Genomic DNA, 16,262 nt, shown 5'->3' on the forward strand with positions numbered 1-16,262 from the left:
TCTGCCTTTGCCCTGTCTTTTTTCCTTCTTCTAGACCCTTGGCTCGGTAGAGACCATGTTAGCTAATCATAGCCAGTGCTTTATCAAGCTAAAGAGCCCTCCATAACTGGGCTCATGTGGTTCTCTGAGGCAGAAAGGCCTTGTCACATCCAGCTGTGCAGTACCTACCCCTAGTTTTGGGGTTTGTTTTTTTTTTAAATCACAGTGATGGGGCCTGGGGACTCTGAATGGAGAAGACGTTGTCCCTTTAGAGGAGCAGCTACCGAGTGTTGGTTGCCTGTGGACCATGCACAGCCTGTGGGTATGACTATAACTTAGCCTTTGTGTTCTTTTTGTTCTGTGTTGTGGTTGGCATAGTTGCTGATACTTAGATACCACATAGTTCTGGATTTCTGATCTTTCGCAGGAGAGGAAGATGTGGCAGCAGGGGCCCCGTGTTCAACATTGGAGGTCACCAGCTGGAACTGAATAGATGCCACGTCAGAGGGTTGGCGTAGGTTTTGCTTCTAGAAGTGCCCCCGTTGACTAAGCTCTTGGATTCTCCTTTGCTACACGTTTCTACATTCCCACGTCTCAGGCTCCTCATTTGGTTCCTTCCCTCGCGCCTGCTGTTGGCTCCTTTTGTGTGTTACAGATAGCATTCTCAGAAGCGCACAGCTACAACTCCACCTTGGCTGGTGCCGCGTGGCCTAGATCTTCTCTGGTTATGGACCCTGGGTGATGCGCTCCTCTACAGACCAGGCTCCTGTTCAGCGATCTTGTTCTCTGGTCCTAACCTTAAATGTGACGTGGAGATTCACCTTGACCTCTCATCGCAACCATTATTCTAAGACGGATAACCATCCTGGCCGTTTACAGAAAGAAGGAATGGCTGACACTGAACCCTGCACTAGTACAGTATCTTTTTTCATATTCCCACTTAGATTCACCATTAGCATGTGCTTTTGAGCCAAACAAGTCGATTTGCTTCAACAAGCGGTAAGGATTTATTTTTGAGGAGGATGTGCGGGATGGAGTTTGTTTTCATTGATACTTAGGATTCTCTTCAGTAACACTCCTCAGGTTCATTTGAATGTGCTCTGCCTCCCGGTAAGAATGTGAATGGAGGGGCGCCTGGGTGGCGCAGTCGGTTGGGCGTCCGACTTCAGCCAGGTCACGATCTCGCGGTCCGTGAGTTCGAGCCCCGCGTCAGGCTCTGGGCTGATGGCTCAGAGCCTGGAGACTGTTTCCGATTCTGTGTCTCCCTCTCTCTCTGCCCCTCCCCCGTTCATGCTCTGTCTCTCTCTGTCCCAAAAATAAATTAAAAAAAAAAAAAACGTTGAAAAAAAAAAAAAAGAACGTGAATGGAGACGGATGCTGTTGCTGTGCTCACGCTCATCTCCGTTTGCTCTGATAGGGAGATGTTACTTTTGAGAAGAATGGGAATGTGTTTGTTGCGCTAACACAGATTTGTTTAAGTAGTATGCTTTAGTTGGACCCAAAGTCACTGTGTGTCACAGTGTGAGTGTGGATTGCTGGGTTTACTGGTGGTTTGCTCCAACAAGCTATAAGGAGTCCCAGGCCGATTTTGTTACATTGACAGGAATTCTTATCCCAACTCCTCTTCAGATTGAACCTAATTCCTCCCACTTCTCATTAAAAATATGCCTTTGAGATGAATGTGTGTTGCATTGCTTATGTTCATGTTAGTTGATCCTAACTAGGTAATGAGGTTTTGCCTTTAGGAAGAATGCCTGAGACCGAGCTCATTTGAACTAATAATGATGCTTCTCAATAGCACTAATTAGATTCATGCTAATTCACTCTACCTCCCAGTAAGAATGTGCCAAAGAGATGAACGCATGGAGCGTACTTCTTGTGTCCATCTTGGTTTAGACTAACTTGCAGTTAGGAGTAACATAAATCAAATGAATCAGACTGAGTGTGCTTACACTAATTAGACTCCTCTTAATTGGCTCAGACTCTCAGACCTGGCTCTTGACGTGAATTTATATTGCTGAGTTTTCCTTCATATGTTTCACTAATTCTGACCCAGACCCTGATGCTCAGCCAGACATACTCTAAAGACCCATGATTTGGGGGCGCCTGGGTGGCTCAGTTGGTTAAGTGTACGACTTCAGCTCAGGTCATGATCTCAAGGTTCATGGGTTTGAGCCCCACATCGGGCTCTGTGCTGACAGCTCAGAGACTCAAGCTTGCTTCGGATTCTGTGTCTCTCCTCTCCCTGCCCCCCCCCCCCCCCGCCTCTCCCTTGCTTGTACTCACTCACTCTCTCTCTCTCTCTCTCTCTCTCTCTCTCTTAAAAATAAACTCAAAAAAAATAAACAGGGGCACCTGGGTGGCTCAGTCAGTTTAGCATCCAACTTTGGCTCAGGTCATGATCTCGTGGTTTGTGAGTTCGAGCCCCATGTCGGGCTCTGTGTTGACAGCTCAGAGCCTGGAGCCTGCTTTGGATTCTGTGTCTCTGTCTCTCTGTCTCTCTCTGCCCCTCCCCCACTGTATTCAGTCTCTATAAAAAATAAATAAAATGTAAAAAAATAAAAATTAAAGACCCATGATTTTGCCCCCATCTGATCTTGAACATGAACTTGATGCTGAACCTCTTAACCTTCACTATGACCTTGATGATCTTCCTGGCTTTGAAATGACCTTGAAACTCATTCTTACCATGTTTCACCCTTTGAACCTGACCTGATACTGCCCTGATTCTGACCATGTCTCATCCTGATTATAAGTTGACTCCGTTCTTTACCTCAAACTGGACCTTTTTTGTGAACCCAACCTTGACCTGCCCTGCCTATAAAGTGATCTTGGACTTGGTTTTATGCTAGAACCTTCCCTCGATCCTAACCCTGATCCAGTCTCTCACCCTTTGGATATCATGTTTCTCTTGAATTACCTTCATTTTGAGCTTGACCCTAAACATCACATTTAATATTCATTACAACTTTGGGATGAACTTAAACTTCAAAATTGACCTTCAGCCTGATGCTGCCATGCTAATTAACCAAGATCAATGCTGAACTTACCCTTGAATTTAATCATGAAATGACCATGAAGTTAACCCTTGTCCCAGCCCTGATCATCCTCCATCTCACAGAGCCCCTGGTTTTAACCAAGAACCACTTGATCTGGACCTTGTCCTTCTTACACTAATGATCCTGACTATGATCCCCTTGACATGACCTTGGGTTAACTTTATTTTTTTTTTTTTTTATTATTTATTTTTGGGACAGAGAGAGACAGAGCATGAACGGGGGAGGGGCAGAGAGAGAGGGAGACACAGAATCAGAAACAGGCTCCAGGCTCCGAGCCATCAGCCCAGAGCCTGACGCGGGGCTCGAACTCACGGACCGCGAGATCGTGACCTGGCTGAAGTCGGACGCTTAACCGACTGCGCCACCCAGGCGCCCCTGGTTAACTTTAAAATTAACCTGGAATCTCACCCTGATCCACTAATGTTCTGACTATAGCTCACTCTTTGAACTTGACCTTGATCTTCAACCTGTACACTGATAATCATCCTGACTTTAACTCTTCCTGAAATTGGAATTACTACGAATTTGACCTTGAATTTGAAAGTGGTCCTGAACCAGGCCCTAATTCTAACCCTTGTTTTCATCCTAACCATCATCCTTACCATATTTTGCTCTCAGTTTTAACTTGTCCTTGAAACTGACCTAACTTATGACACAGAACCAAATGCTGACACTGATGCCTTCAACCTAAATCTGAAACATCCTGATTATTGTCCTGGCCATCTCATGTCCTAAGTTTATATTTGACCTTGATTCTGTCACTGATGATATCCCTGATTTTGAGCTGCCATGAACTTAAAATGTCTTTGACCCTGGCCCTTATCCTTCACTTTATTCAGACCTTTCAGCAGACTCTTAACTCTGATGCAGACCACCACCCTGACCATATCTTACCCCAAATTTGTACTTGATCTTGAAATGACCCTAATTCTTAGTATTCTTTTTTTTTTTTTTTTAAGTTAGTTTGTTTGTTTGTTTGTTTGTTTTTGGTAATCTCTACACCCATCATGGGGTTCAAGCTCATTAGTCCAAGATCAAGAGTCTGGACACTTCTGACTGAGCAAGTCAGGTGCCCATTTGAGACTCTTGTCCTGACACCAAAACGTTCTGTATTGTGAGACACCCTGGCCTTGAGGTGAATGTGAGTTTGAATTTTTCCTTGAATCTGACTCTGGTTCTGACCCTGATCATCATGATTATATCTTACTTTCATTTTGAACCTGACCTTGACCCTGCTCTAGATTCTCACTTTGATACTGACAGTCATTCTAACCTTCCTCAACTTGACCTTGAAATAACATTACCTTCATACTGATCCTGCCACTGTATTAACTGACCCTTGTAACCTTGAACCTTACATCGTAACCATCCTTTGGACACAGGCCATGATCCATACCCTGTCTTGAAATAATTGATAATTCTCCTTAACACTGACCCTGATCTTTGTCCTCTTACCTTCATCATGACAAATCACGATCTGACCTGCCACACCATGAACTTTATCCTGAAGCCAACTCTGAACCTGACTATGATGTGCCCTCCTAGAGTCCTTTTCCCATTTCCCAAACTATTTTCACCTCACAGATCCCATTGTGTTCTTTGGCTCTTCTCTTGGATATATCCTGTATTAGTTTGCTAGGACTACTGTTACAAATATGCAGAGTCTGGGTGACTTAAACAAAAGAATTTTATTTTCTTGCAAGTTTGGAGGATAGAAGTTTGAGATTGAAGTGTCAGCAGAATTGGTTCTTTCTGGGGGCCCTCTCCTTGGCCTGGCCTGTAGGTGGGTGTCTTCTCCCTGTTTCTTCACATCGTCTTCCCTGTGTGTGTGTCTGTGTCCTAATGTCTCCTTACAAGAACACCAGTCATACTGATACTGGGTTAGGGCCCATGCATACGACCTCATTTCAACTTAATTACCTCTTGAAAGAATGTGTCCTCACATTCTGAGGTACTGGAGGTACCATTGCAACATGTGAATTTGGGAGGGGACACAATTCAGCCCTTAACATGCTATCTACATGTGTTAGCTCCCTCGTCTCTCGTTACCTTTTAACATTTAACTTTCATTTTTTTAAGCTTATTTTGAGAAAGAGAGGGAGAGAAAGAAAGAGAGAATCCCAAGCAGGCTCTGTGCTGTCAGCACCAGCCTGACGTGGGTCTCAATCCCACAAACAATGAGATCATGACACCTGAGCTGAAGTTAAGAGACAGATGCGTAACTGATTGAGTCACTCAGGTGCCCCAACTTTTCTTTTATTTTTTTTTTATGTTTATTTTTGAGGGCAAGAACGAGAGTGCGGGAGCTGGAGAGAGATGGGGAGGTGGTGGGGAGGACAGAGGATCCAAAGAGGGCTCTGTACTGACAGCAGAAAGCCCAGTTCGGGGCTCAAGCTCAAACCATGAGATCATGACCTGAGCTGAAGTCACCTTTCATTGCTTAAAACTGGCTTCATGCCAGGTTTCCTCTTTCCTGACTTAAAATTTTTCCCTTTCTTTAAAACCTTGAAAAGTGAGGGGCTCATGGGTGGCTCAGTCGGTTGAATGTCCAACTTTGGTTCAGGGCATGAACTTGCTGTTTGTGAGTTCAAGCCCCGCGTTGGGCTGTCACCACAGAGCCCACTTCATATCCTTGGTCTCCTCTCTGTCTGCCCCTCCTTTGTTTGTGCTCTCCCTCTCAAAAATAAACAAACGTTAAAAAAAAGAAGAAGAGGGCGCCTGGGTGGCGCAGTCGGTTAAGCGTCCGACTTCAGCCAGGTCACGATCTCGCAGTCCGTGAGTTCGAGCCCCGCGTCAGGCTCTGGGCTGACGGCTCGGAGCCTGGAGCCTGTTTCCGATTCTGTGTCTCCCTCTCTCTCTCTGCCCCTCCCCCGTTCATGCTCTGTCTCTCTCTGTCCCAAAAATAAATTAAAAACGTTGAAAAAAAAAAATTAAAAAAAAAAAAAAAAAGTTGGACGCTTTAACCAAGTGAGCCACTCAGGTGCCCCCTGCCTGTTAACTTTTGATTCTACTTTCCCTACATGCATCCAACCAATATATATATATATTTTTAATGTTTATTTATTTTTGACAGAGAGAGAGAGAGAGAGACCGAGCATGAGCAGGGGAGGGGCAGAGAAGGAGACACAGAATCCAAGGCAGGCTCCAGGCTCTGAGCTGTCAGCACAGAGGCCGATGTGGGGCTCGAACCCACGAACTGTGAGATCATGACCTGAGCTGAAGTTGGATGCTAAACTGACTGAGCCACCCGGGTTCCCCATCCAACCAATATTTTTAAACTGGAAGATAGCACACAATATCCAGTTTTCTAGCTGCTCTTGAAGTAGAGGAAAGGGGTGCCTGCCTGGCTCAGTTGATAGAGCATCCAACCTTGACTTTGGGGGTGTGAATAAAAGCCCCATGTTGAATTGTAGAAATTACTTTAAAAGAATTTGGGGCAGGGAAAGTGGGTGATGGGAATTAAGGAGGACACTTGTTGGGATGAGCACTGGGTGTTGTATGTAAGCCAATTTGACAATAAATTCTATTTTAAAAAGAAGAATTTGGGGCACCTGGGTGGCTCAGTCAGTTAAGCGTCCCAACTTCGGCTCAAGTCATGATCTCACAATTCTCGAGTTCAAGCCCTGCATCGGGCTCTCTGCTATCAACACGGAGCCCACTTCGGATCTTCTTGTCCCCGTCTCTCTCTGCTCCTCACCTGATTACACTCCAAAATAAACTTTTTCTTAAGTTTAAAAAAAATAAAAATTTAAAAATTTGTGAGGGCACCTATAAAGCCTACACACTAAAAAAAAAATAATAATTTTATATATATATATATATATATATATATATATATATATATTTTTTTTTTTTTTTTTTTTTTTTTTTTTTTTTTTAATTGGAAGAGGGGCACCTGGCTGGTGCAGTTGGTTAAGCGCCTGACTCCTGATTTCGGCTCAGGTCTTGATTCATGAGATCAAGCCTCAATTCTTGAGATCAGGCGTCGAGTTGGGCTCTGCACTGACAGTGTGAGGCCTGCTTGAGATTCATTCTGTCTCTTTCTCACCCTCCCTCCTTCCCCTGCTTGCATTCTCTCTCAAAATGTATAAACATTTTTTTTTAATGGGCAGAAAATGGAATACTGTGATCTCATTCCTGAATACCTCAGAATGATCATTAATTGAGGACCCACCTCAGTTAAAACTTGCATGCACTGCTCATATGTTGTAAAAAAAATGCCTTTTGAAAGTGCCGGCTGAGAAGTCTGAGTGGAATACACGTGCTTCAGGAGACCTGGTTATGGGTGTGAGGCGCTGGCGGGACTTCTTTGCCAAGTGGGCTTAGCCCATCCCGCTCTACCGGCTTTCCATGGCCTTCGTTTCCTGAACCAGCCAGAAAATCCTGGCCGTCTGGAAGATAACCTGAGCACCAGCATGGTGCACCTTGTTCCTCTCTCCTTCCAGGAGAGGAGCCCTGTGCCTTCACAGTACCTTTCCTGGCCCCCCTTCCTCTGGCAGAAATCCCACCTCCGCACTGCAAGGCTGAAGATGCCCTCTTCTGCTGGGGCGCATGTAATTTTCCTGGAATTACAGGAAGGGAGCCAGTGCTGGAACTTTGTCAGCCACTTAGGCCTTAGTCTGGTTCATGGGTGGATTATTACTGCCTAGTCTAGACCAGGGAGGAGAAAGGGTAAAGGCTGTGATAAATTTCTAGCCTGAGGGGAGGAAAAAGCCACCTTGGAGGGCCTCCTGAACTAAAGTGGTGGATTCGGTAGTAGGATTTGCATCTGTGTATGTTCCTTCTGCTTTGAGAAACTTGCCTGGCTGTCAGTTCAGAAAAATACTCTGGCTCTGGCTCTAGTCGTTTTTCCACCCCTAGCAAGCACTGTTTGGGGGTTGTTTAGGAGTTGTGGAAGGACAGGGAAACTTGCTGTCTTTTCATTCCTTGCCATGGGATCGGATCCTCCAACTCTGACATCACTTCAGGTTATCCTGAAGAGCACCAAATTAAAAGGAGTATACACCAGGGCCAAGTGGTATTTATTCTTAGAATGCAAGGGTGATTCAGCATGAAGATCTATCAATATAATCCACATTTATAGAAGGAAGGAAAAAATCCAACATGATCCTCAATTGATGCAGAAGAAACACTGAAAAGTATCCAACAAGAATTGAATATGGGGAAAATAGTTACACATCATATTCTGATAAGGGGTATTAACCCCCTTGGATATATATCCAAGATACAGAAAGGGTTATATAACTCAATAGCAAAAAAAAAAAAAAAATCCAATTAAAAAATGGGCAGAGGAGCTGAATAGACATTTTCCCAAAGATAGATAGCTAACAGGTATATGAAAGGGTGCTCGACATCACTTATCATCAGGGAAATGTAAGTCAAAACCGCAATGAGATCCCACCTGTGACAATGGCTAAAATGAAAAACAAGTGTGGCGAGCATGTGGAGGAAAAGGAACCCTCGTGCGCTGCTGGTGGGAATGCAAACTGGTGCAGCCGCTCTGGAAAACAGTATGGGGGTTCCTCAAAAAACTAAATCCAAAGGAAATGAAAATACTAGCTCGAAAGATACCTGCACCCAGTGCTCACTGCAGCATTATTTATAGTAGCCAAGACATGGAAGCACAGAAGTGTCCATCAATCAGTGAATGGAAAAGGATGTGTGTGGGGGTGTGTATACGTGTGTGTGTGTGTGTGTGTGTATTCAGAGCCACAAAAAGGGAAATTTTGCCATTTGTAACAACATGGATAGACCTCGAAGGTATCATGCTGAGTGAAGTAAGTCTGAGAAAGATGGAGTACCCTATGATCTCACATGTGGAATCTAAAAAAGCAAAAAACCAAACTCATACAGAAAGCAGAGTGGTGGTTGCCAGAGGCAGGGAGTGGGAGGTGGCTGAAATCAGTGAAAGTGGTCAGAAGTACATACCTCCGTTACAAAGTACAGAAGCCCATGATGTAGTTAATGTACAGTATGGTGACTAGAATTAATACTGTGTTCCGTGTTTGAAAGTTGCTAAGAGACTAACTCTTAAAAGTTTTCATGAGAAGAAAAAAAAATTGTAATTGTGTTGATGGATGTTAACTACATTTGCTGTGATCATTTTGCCATATACACAAATAATCAAACCATTACGTTGTACGCCTAAAATTGATACCATGTTGTATCTCGAAAAAATTCAACATCTTTTCATTATTAAAACGCTGAAAACAATAGAAGGAAGTTTTTTTTTTTTAATTTTTTTTTTTTCAACGTTTTTTATTTATTTTTTGGGACAGAGAGAGACAGAGCATGAATGGGGGAGGGTCAGAGAGAGAGGGAGACACAGAATCGGAAACAGGCTCCAGGCTCCGAGCCATCAGCCCAGAGCCCGACGCGGGGCTCGAACTCACGGACCGCGAGATCGTGACCTGGCTGAAGTCGGACGCTTAACCGACTGCGCCACCCAGGCGCCCCTAGAAGGAAGTTTTTTGACGTAACAAAGGCCATACTATGGCAAAAGCCATTTACCTAAAATCAGGAACAAGACAAAGATGCCCACTTTCTATTCAACATAGTGCTGGAAATTCTATGCAGAACAATTAGGCAAGAAAAAGAAAAGGCTTCCTAATTGGAAAGGAAGAAATAAAATATCCCTGTTCACAGGTGACACAGTCATATACATAGAAAACCCTAAAGGATACACACACACACACATATACACAACATTAGAGGTAATAAACTAAGTAACACTGCAAAATGCAAAATCAATACACAAAAATCAGTTGCATTTCTATACACTGAAAACAATTCAAAGTAAATTAAGAAAATAATTTCACTGGGGCCCCCCCTGGGTGGCTCTGTCAGTTGAGCATCTGACTTCGGCTCAGGTCATGATCTCTCTGTCCACGAGTTCAAGCCCCACTTCAGGCTCTGTGCTGACAGCTCAGAGCCTGGAGCCTGCCTTGGATTCTGTGTCCCCTCTCTCTGCCCCTCCCCCACTCATGCTCTGTCTTGCTCTCTGTCAAAAATAAACATTAAGAAAAATAAAATAATTTCATTTACAACAGTACCAGAAAGAATATTTTTAAGTTATAAAATACCACTTTGTAAAATTTTTATTTTTTAATTTACATCCAAGTTAGCATATAGAGCAATAATGGTTTGGGGAGTAGATTCCAGTGATTCATCCCCTATGTATAACATCCAGTGCTCATCCCAACAAGTGTCCTCCTTAATGCCCCTTACCCATTTAAGCCCATCCCCCCACCCATAACCCCTCCAGTAACCCTCAGTTTGTTCTCTATATTTAAGAGTCATGTTTTGTCCCCCTCCTTGTTTTTATATTACTTTTGCTTCCTTTCCCTTATGTTCAAATGTTTTGTATCTTATATTCCACATATGAGTGAAATCGTAGGATATTTGTCTTTCTCTAATTTCATTTAGGATATTATTATCCTCCAGTTCCGTCCACATAGTTGCAAATGGCAAGATTTCATTCTTTTGATTGCCGAGTAATACTCCATTGTATATATATACCACATCTTCTTCATCCATTCATCCATCGATGGACATTTGGACTCTTTCCATACTTTGGCTATTGTTGATAGAGCTGCTATAAACATTAGGGTGCCCGTGCCCCTTCGAAACAGCACACCTCTATCCCTTGGATAAATACCTAGTAGTGCCATTGCTGGGTTGTAGAGTAGTTCTATTTTTAGTTTTTTCAGAAACCTCCATACTGTTTTCCAGAGTGGCTGCACCAGTTTGCATTCCCACCAGCAGTGCAGAAGGGATCCTCTCCACATCCTCGCCAACATCTGTTGTTGCCTGAGTTGTTAATGTTAGCCATTCTGACTGGTATGAGGTGTTCTCTCATTGTGGTTTTGATTTGTATTCCCCTGATGATGAGTGACGTTGAGCATTTTATCATGTTTCGGTTGGCCATCTGGATGTCTTCTTTGGAGAAGCGTCTATTCCTGTCTTTTGCCTATTTCTTCACTGGATTGTTTTTTGGGTGTTGAGTTTGATAAGTTCTTTCAGATTTTCGATACTAACCCTTTATCTGATGTGTTGTTTGAAAATATCTTCTTGCATTCCGTTGGTTGCCTTTTAGTTTTGCTGATTGTTTCCTTCGCTGTGCAGAAGCTTTTTATCTTGATGAGGTCCCAATACTTCACTTTTGCTTTTGTTTCCTTTTCCTCCAGAGATGTGTTGAGTAAGAAGTTGCTGCAGCTGAGGTCAAAGAGATTTTTGCCTGCTTTCTTCTCGAGGATTTTGATGGCTTCCTGTCTTACGTTTAGGTCTTTCATCCATTTTGAGTTTATTTTTGTGTGTGGTGTAAGAAAGTGGTTTAGGTTCATTTTTCTGCATGTCGCTGTCCAGTTTTCCCAGCACCACTTGCTGAAGAGACTGTCTTGATTCCATTGGATAGTCTTTCCTGCTTTGTCAAAGATTAGGTGGCCATACACTTGTGGGTCCATTTCTGGGTTCTCAATTCTGTTCCATTGGTCTGAGTGTCTGTTCTTGTGCCAGTCCCATACTGTCTTGATAATTACAGCTTTGTAATACAGCCTGAATTCCGGGATTGTGATGCCTCCAGCTTTGGTCTTCTTTTTCAGGGTTGCTTTGGCTATTTGGGGTCTTGCCTGGTTCCGTACAAATTTTAGGATTGTTTGTTTTAGCTCTGTGAAGAATGCTGGTATTATTTTGATAGGAATTTGCACTGAATACGTAGATTGCTTTGGGTAGTATCTACATTTAACGATATTTGTTCTTCTAATCCATGAGCATGGAATATTTTTCCATTTCTTGGTGTCGTCCTCAATTTCTTTCATAAGCTTTATTTTTCTTTTCTTTTTATTTTATTTTTGAGAGAGAGAGAGAGTGTGAGCGGGGAAGGGACAGAGAGAGGGGAGATGGAGAATCCGAAGCAGGCTCCAGGCTCTGAGCTGTCAGCACAGAGCCCGATACGGGGCTTGAACCCACTAACCACGAGATCCAGGCACCCCTGGATATTAAGGCAACAGTACTACTCAAGATTATACAAATTTAATGCAATCTTTGTCAAAGTCTCATGATGTTTTTGCAGCAATAGAAAAACCTGTCCTTAAATTCATATGGAAAATCATGGGACCTTGAAAATTAAAACAATCTTGAAAAAGAACAAAGTTGAAATTCTCACGCTTAACTTCCTGATTCAAAACTGAATGCAAAACTACTGTAGGCGCCTGGGTGGCTTGGTTGGTTAAGGAACCAACTTCAGATAAGATCATGATCTCACAGTTCGAACCCCTCATGGGCTCTGTGTTGTCAGCTCAGAGCCTGGAGTCTGCACTTGATTCTGTGTCTTCCTTTCTGCCCTTCCCTGCTCTCACTGTCTCTCTCTCTCTCTCTCTCTCAAAAATAAACATTAAAACTTTTTTTTAGTTTAAGAGTATATAAAGAACTCCTACAACTCAGTAACAAAAAAATCAAAGGACTTGAAAAGACATTTTTCCCAAGAAGATATACAGATGGCCAATAAGCACAAGAAAAAGATGCTCAGTGTCATTAGTCACTTGGGAATGCAAATCCAAACCACTTCACATTCATTAGTGTGGCTATTATACAAAGTGGAAAACAAGTGTTGAGAATAATGTGCAGACATTGGGGCCCTTGTGCATTGCTAGAGGGAATGTAAAATGGTGCAGCCGCTGTGGGAAATAGTTTAGTCATTCCTCAAAAAGTTAAATGTGGAGTTACCATATGACCCAGCAATACCACTCCTAGGTACAGACCCCAAATAATGAAAGCTGGGACTCAGAGAGATACTCCGACATTGTGTTCACAGAAGCATTATTCACAATAGCCAAAGGGTTTGGGGCGCCTGGGTGGCTCAGTTGGTTAAGCGTCCAACTTCACTTAGGTCATGATCTCACAGTATGTGAGTTCGAGCCCTGCATCGGGCTCTGTGCTGACAGCTCGGAGCCTGGAGCCCGCTTCAGATTGTGTCTCTCTGCCCCGCACCCACTCTGTCTCTCTCTGTCTCTCAAACATAAATAAACATTAAAAAAAAAAAAAAAATAGCCAAAGGGTGGTAACAACCCAAGTGCCCATCAGATCAATAGGTAAACAAGATGCAGTATATGTTCACACACACACGGAATATTCAGCCATAAATTCTGAGTCATGCTATCACATGGATCCACCTTGAAGGTGCTATGCAAAGTAAAATAAGTCTGACATAGAAGGTTAAGTAACGTATGATTCCACTTAGATGAAGTGCCTAGAATACGAAAAATCCAAGACCCTGCATGTAGGATAGAAGTGGGGGCGGGGCAAGGGAGAGTTAATATTCCGTTGATACACTTTCTATTTGGGCTGATGGAAATAGTAACTATGGTTGCACAACATTGTGAATACACTCAATGCCACTGAACTCTATGCTAAAAAAGGTTAAAATGATCAATTTTATGTTATGTACATTTTATTTTTAAAAGGAAACTATTGATGTAAAAAAGTCCAAGGCGGGGGCGCCTGGGTGGCGCAGTCGGTTAAGCGGCCGACTTCAGCCAGGTCACGATCTCGCGGTCCGTGAGTTCGAGCCCCGCGTCGGGCTCTGTGCTGACAGCTCGGAGCCTGGAGCCTGTTTCCAATTCTGTGTCTCCCTCTCTCTCTGCCCCTCCCCTGTTCATGCTCTGTCTCTCTCTGTCCCAAAAATAAATAAAAAACGTTGAAAAAAAAAAAAATTAAAAAAAAAAAAAAAAAAAAAAAGTCCAAGGCAATTAGTACCTAAAGTCTGACCCTGAAAATAGGGCTTAGCCTCACAGAAACCCCAGCTCCCTTGTATAGAGTGTGAGCTCCATGCAGTGTTGGGGAGGAGTTAAGGAGGGATGATTTCTTTGGCCATAATGCTTTGAGAGCCTGTGGACCACCTGCCACCTTTGCTGGTGGAAGGGGGTATAAGCAGGAGTGAAAAGAGAATGCCTTTGGGGCACCCTTCCCCCTGCTCTCCCTGACCGGTGAAATGGTCCGGGGGAAGTGTGGTGTCCGCCGCCCCCCCAGATTTCCCTGTTATCCCAGCTTCAGATTGCTCTCTACTGTTGGGAGTGCTGCCATTCCAGAAACTGGGGTGCCCAGAAGTTTGTCCCTTTCACCATTAGGAGCCCCTGGAGCTCATCTCCTCAGGCTGGGCCACAGAGTTTGAGCTGCCAAGGCAGTATTTCACATGTCCCAAGACGGTCATTCTCCCCCTTGGTGATGCCCAAGACGGTCATTCTCCTCCCTACACTTGTGTGGAGGGCTAGAACTTTAAGATATTTCATGGGGCGCCTGGGTGGCTCAGTTGTTAAGCATCTCATTTTTTTTTCTCTTTTTAATGTTTATTTTTGAGAGAGCGTGAGCTGGGGAGGAGCAGAGAGAGATGGAAACAGAATCTGAAGCAGGCTTCAGGCTCTGAGCTGTCAGCACAGAACCCAGTGCAGGGCTCGAACTCACGAACCGCAAGATCACTGCCTGAGCGGAAGTTGGATGCCAACCGACTGAGCCTCCCGGGTGCCCCTAAGCATCTGACTTGATACCAGCTCAGGTGATGATCTCACAGTTCTCTCTCCCTCTCTGCCCCTTCCCTACTCCGTGAGCTTTCTCTCTCTCTCTCTCTCTCTGTCTCTCTCAAAATAAGTAAACAAACATTTTCAAAATAAAATATATCCTCATGTCGGGGCCCTACCGTCAGTGCTTTCAATTCAATTGGTATGAAAGAAAGCACTGTATTTTTTAAAGCTTACCAGGTGATTTGAGTGTGTAGCCAGGATTGAGAACCACACTTCTGGGGGGTGATAAGTCAGCAGAAGCTTTTGGCTCAAGGCCCCATACAAAACTAGGAAAGGAGCTGGGAGTCGTTGTATTCTAGCATATACCCAAGGGTCCATATACCCAAGGGTCTAAACTCTCTAGGCTTTGGGGTCAATTCCCTTCCCAAGCCTGCCGATCATCATGATCCATCATAAGAATCGCCTTGCTAAAGGAGATTCCCACGCCCCTCCCTGAACCTATTGACTGACTCTTCAGGGAAGGAGTCTGGGAGTCTGCATGTCAATAAGCATCTGGGAGACAAGGCTCGCGGTGCCCAGAGAAGGCGCGCAGGGCAGGCACGCGCCGCCGCAGGACGGCCTTTGAGAGGCGGGCGCGGTGCAGCGTGAGGGTCTCCGTGGAGACGAGGGGCGGGGCTGGCCCGCGACGGCTGGGACGTTGGGGGCGGGGCGCGCGCCCAACGCCTAACGGCTGAGCCGAACCCAGTGGCCCGGGGCCGTCTCGCCGCTGCCATTCCCGCCCGCTCCCGCTCCGGGGACGGGCCTGGCCCGGCGGCTCGCACCTCTGGGGGCGGTGGGGCGGGTGGGGCGAGGGAGGGAAGGGCGCCTGCAGGCGGCGGCGAGACAGAAGCGCAGGGTCCCGCGCCGCCTCTTCGGCAAAGGCCGTCGAGGGCCGCGCCCCCCCTACCCGAGTGCTCGGGCCCCCGTGAAACGGAGGGGCGGAGGGGGCACTATTGCACCCCCGCTCTGGAGAGGCACCGACTGAGGCAATAGCTAGGCACCCACCACTGCTAACCCCCCTAGAGTAGAGAAGGGCACGTCCGCTCGGGGGCCAGCACCAACACCTTGCCGGTGTGTCGCCGGAACCCTTTATCTTATGTCCCCCAAAGGTCTCCCCGTTGACCCTGACCTCGGCCGTCGCTTACCCGAACTACGCCACATCCTCCCGGTTCGTTTTCAACCCTGGCGTTGAAACCCTCCCGTTCCCTGGACACAAAGTTGCCCCAGGTGGGCCCGTTCTGCCTCCGGCTGGGGTGAACGGCCACCTCGCGGCAATCCTGACCTGAGATGGGGGGCTCCGGGAAAGATGCTGTCTTGGCCTTCACCCCCCCCCTCCCGCCCCCCCAGGCTCTGCAGACACCTGGTGTAATACTTGGGACAGAAAAGACCAGGCCAAATCTCTGTACCCCGGAGGGGCCCTTTTTTTTTTCCTTCATTTATTCAAACAAATATTTATTGAGCATCTATTGTGTGCCACGTACAGAGGATTCCGTGATACACAAGACAGATAAGCTGACTTTAGGGTGGGGCAGAGAAATGAGGATTAGAAACGCACAAACTCCCCAATAGTGAGACGTGCTATGACGAAAAACATGGGAAAGTGTGGAGGAAGGGGGGGCGTGGGTAACCCTACTTCAGATGGGGTGTTTAAGGAGGGTTTCCCGGAGAAGGT

The 16,262-nt window shown here is 45.3% G+C and overlaps 1 long non-coding RNA gene across 1 annotated transcript; it reads left to right on the plus strand.

Moving 5' to 3' along the window:
* Positions 1–6,925: 6,925 nt before the first annotated feature.
* On the plus strand, positions 6,926–12,439 carry LOC131509741 (uncharacterized). The gene is made up of 2 exons (XR_009260675.1): positions 6,926–9,260; positions 9,505–12,439. It is a non-coding gene; the product is annotated as an uncharacterized LOC131509741 (long non-coding RNA).
* Positions 12,440–16,262: the final 3,823 nt, after the last annotated feature.

Source organism: Neofelis nebulosa, chromosome 4, assembly GCF_028018385.1.
Source record: "Neofelis nebulosa isolate mNeoNeb1 chromosome 4, mNeoNeb1.pri, whole genome shotgun sequence".
In the NCBI taxonomy this organism is placed as follows: Eukaryota; Metazoa; Chordata; class Mammalia; order Carnivora; family Felidae; genus Neofelis; species Neofelis nebulosa.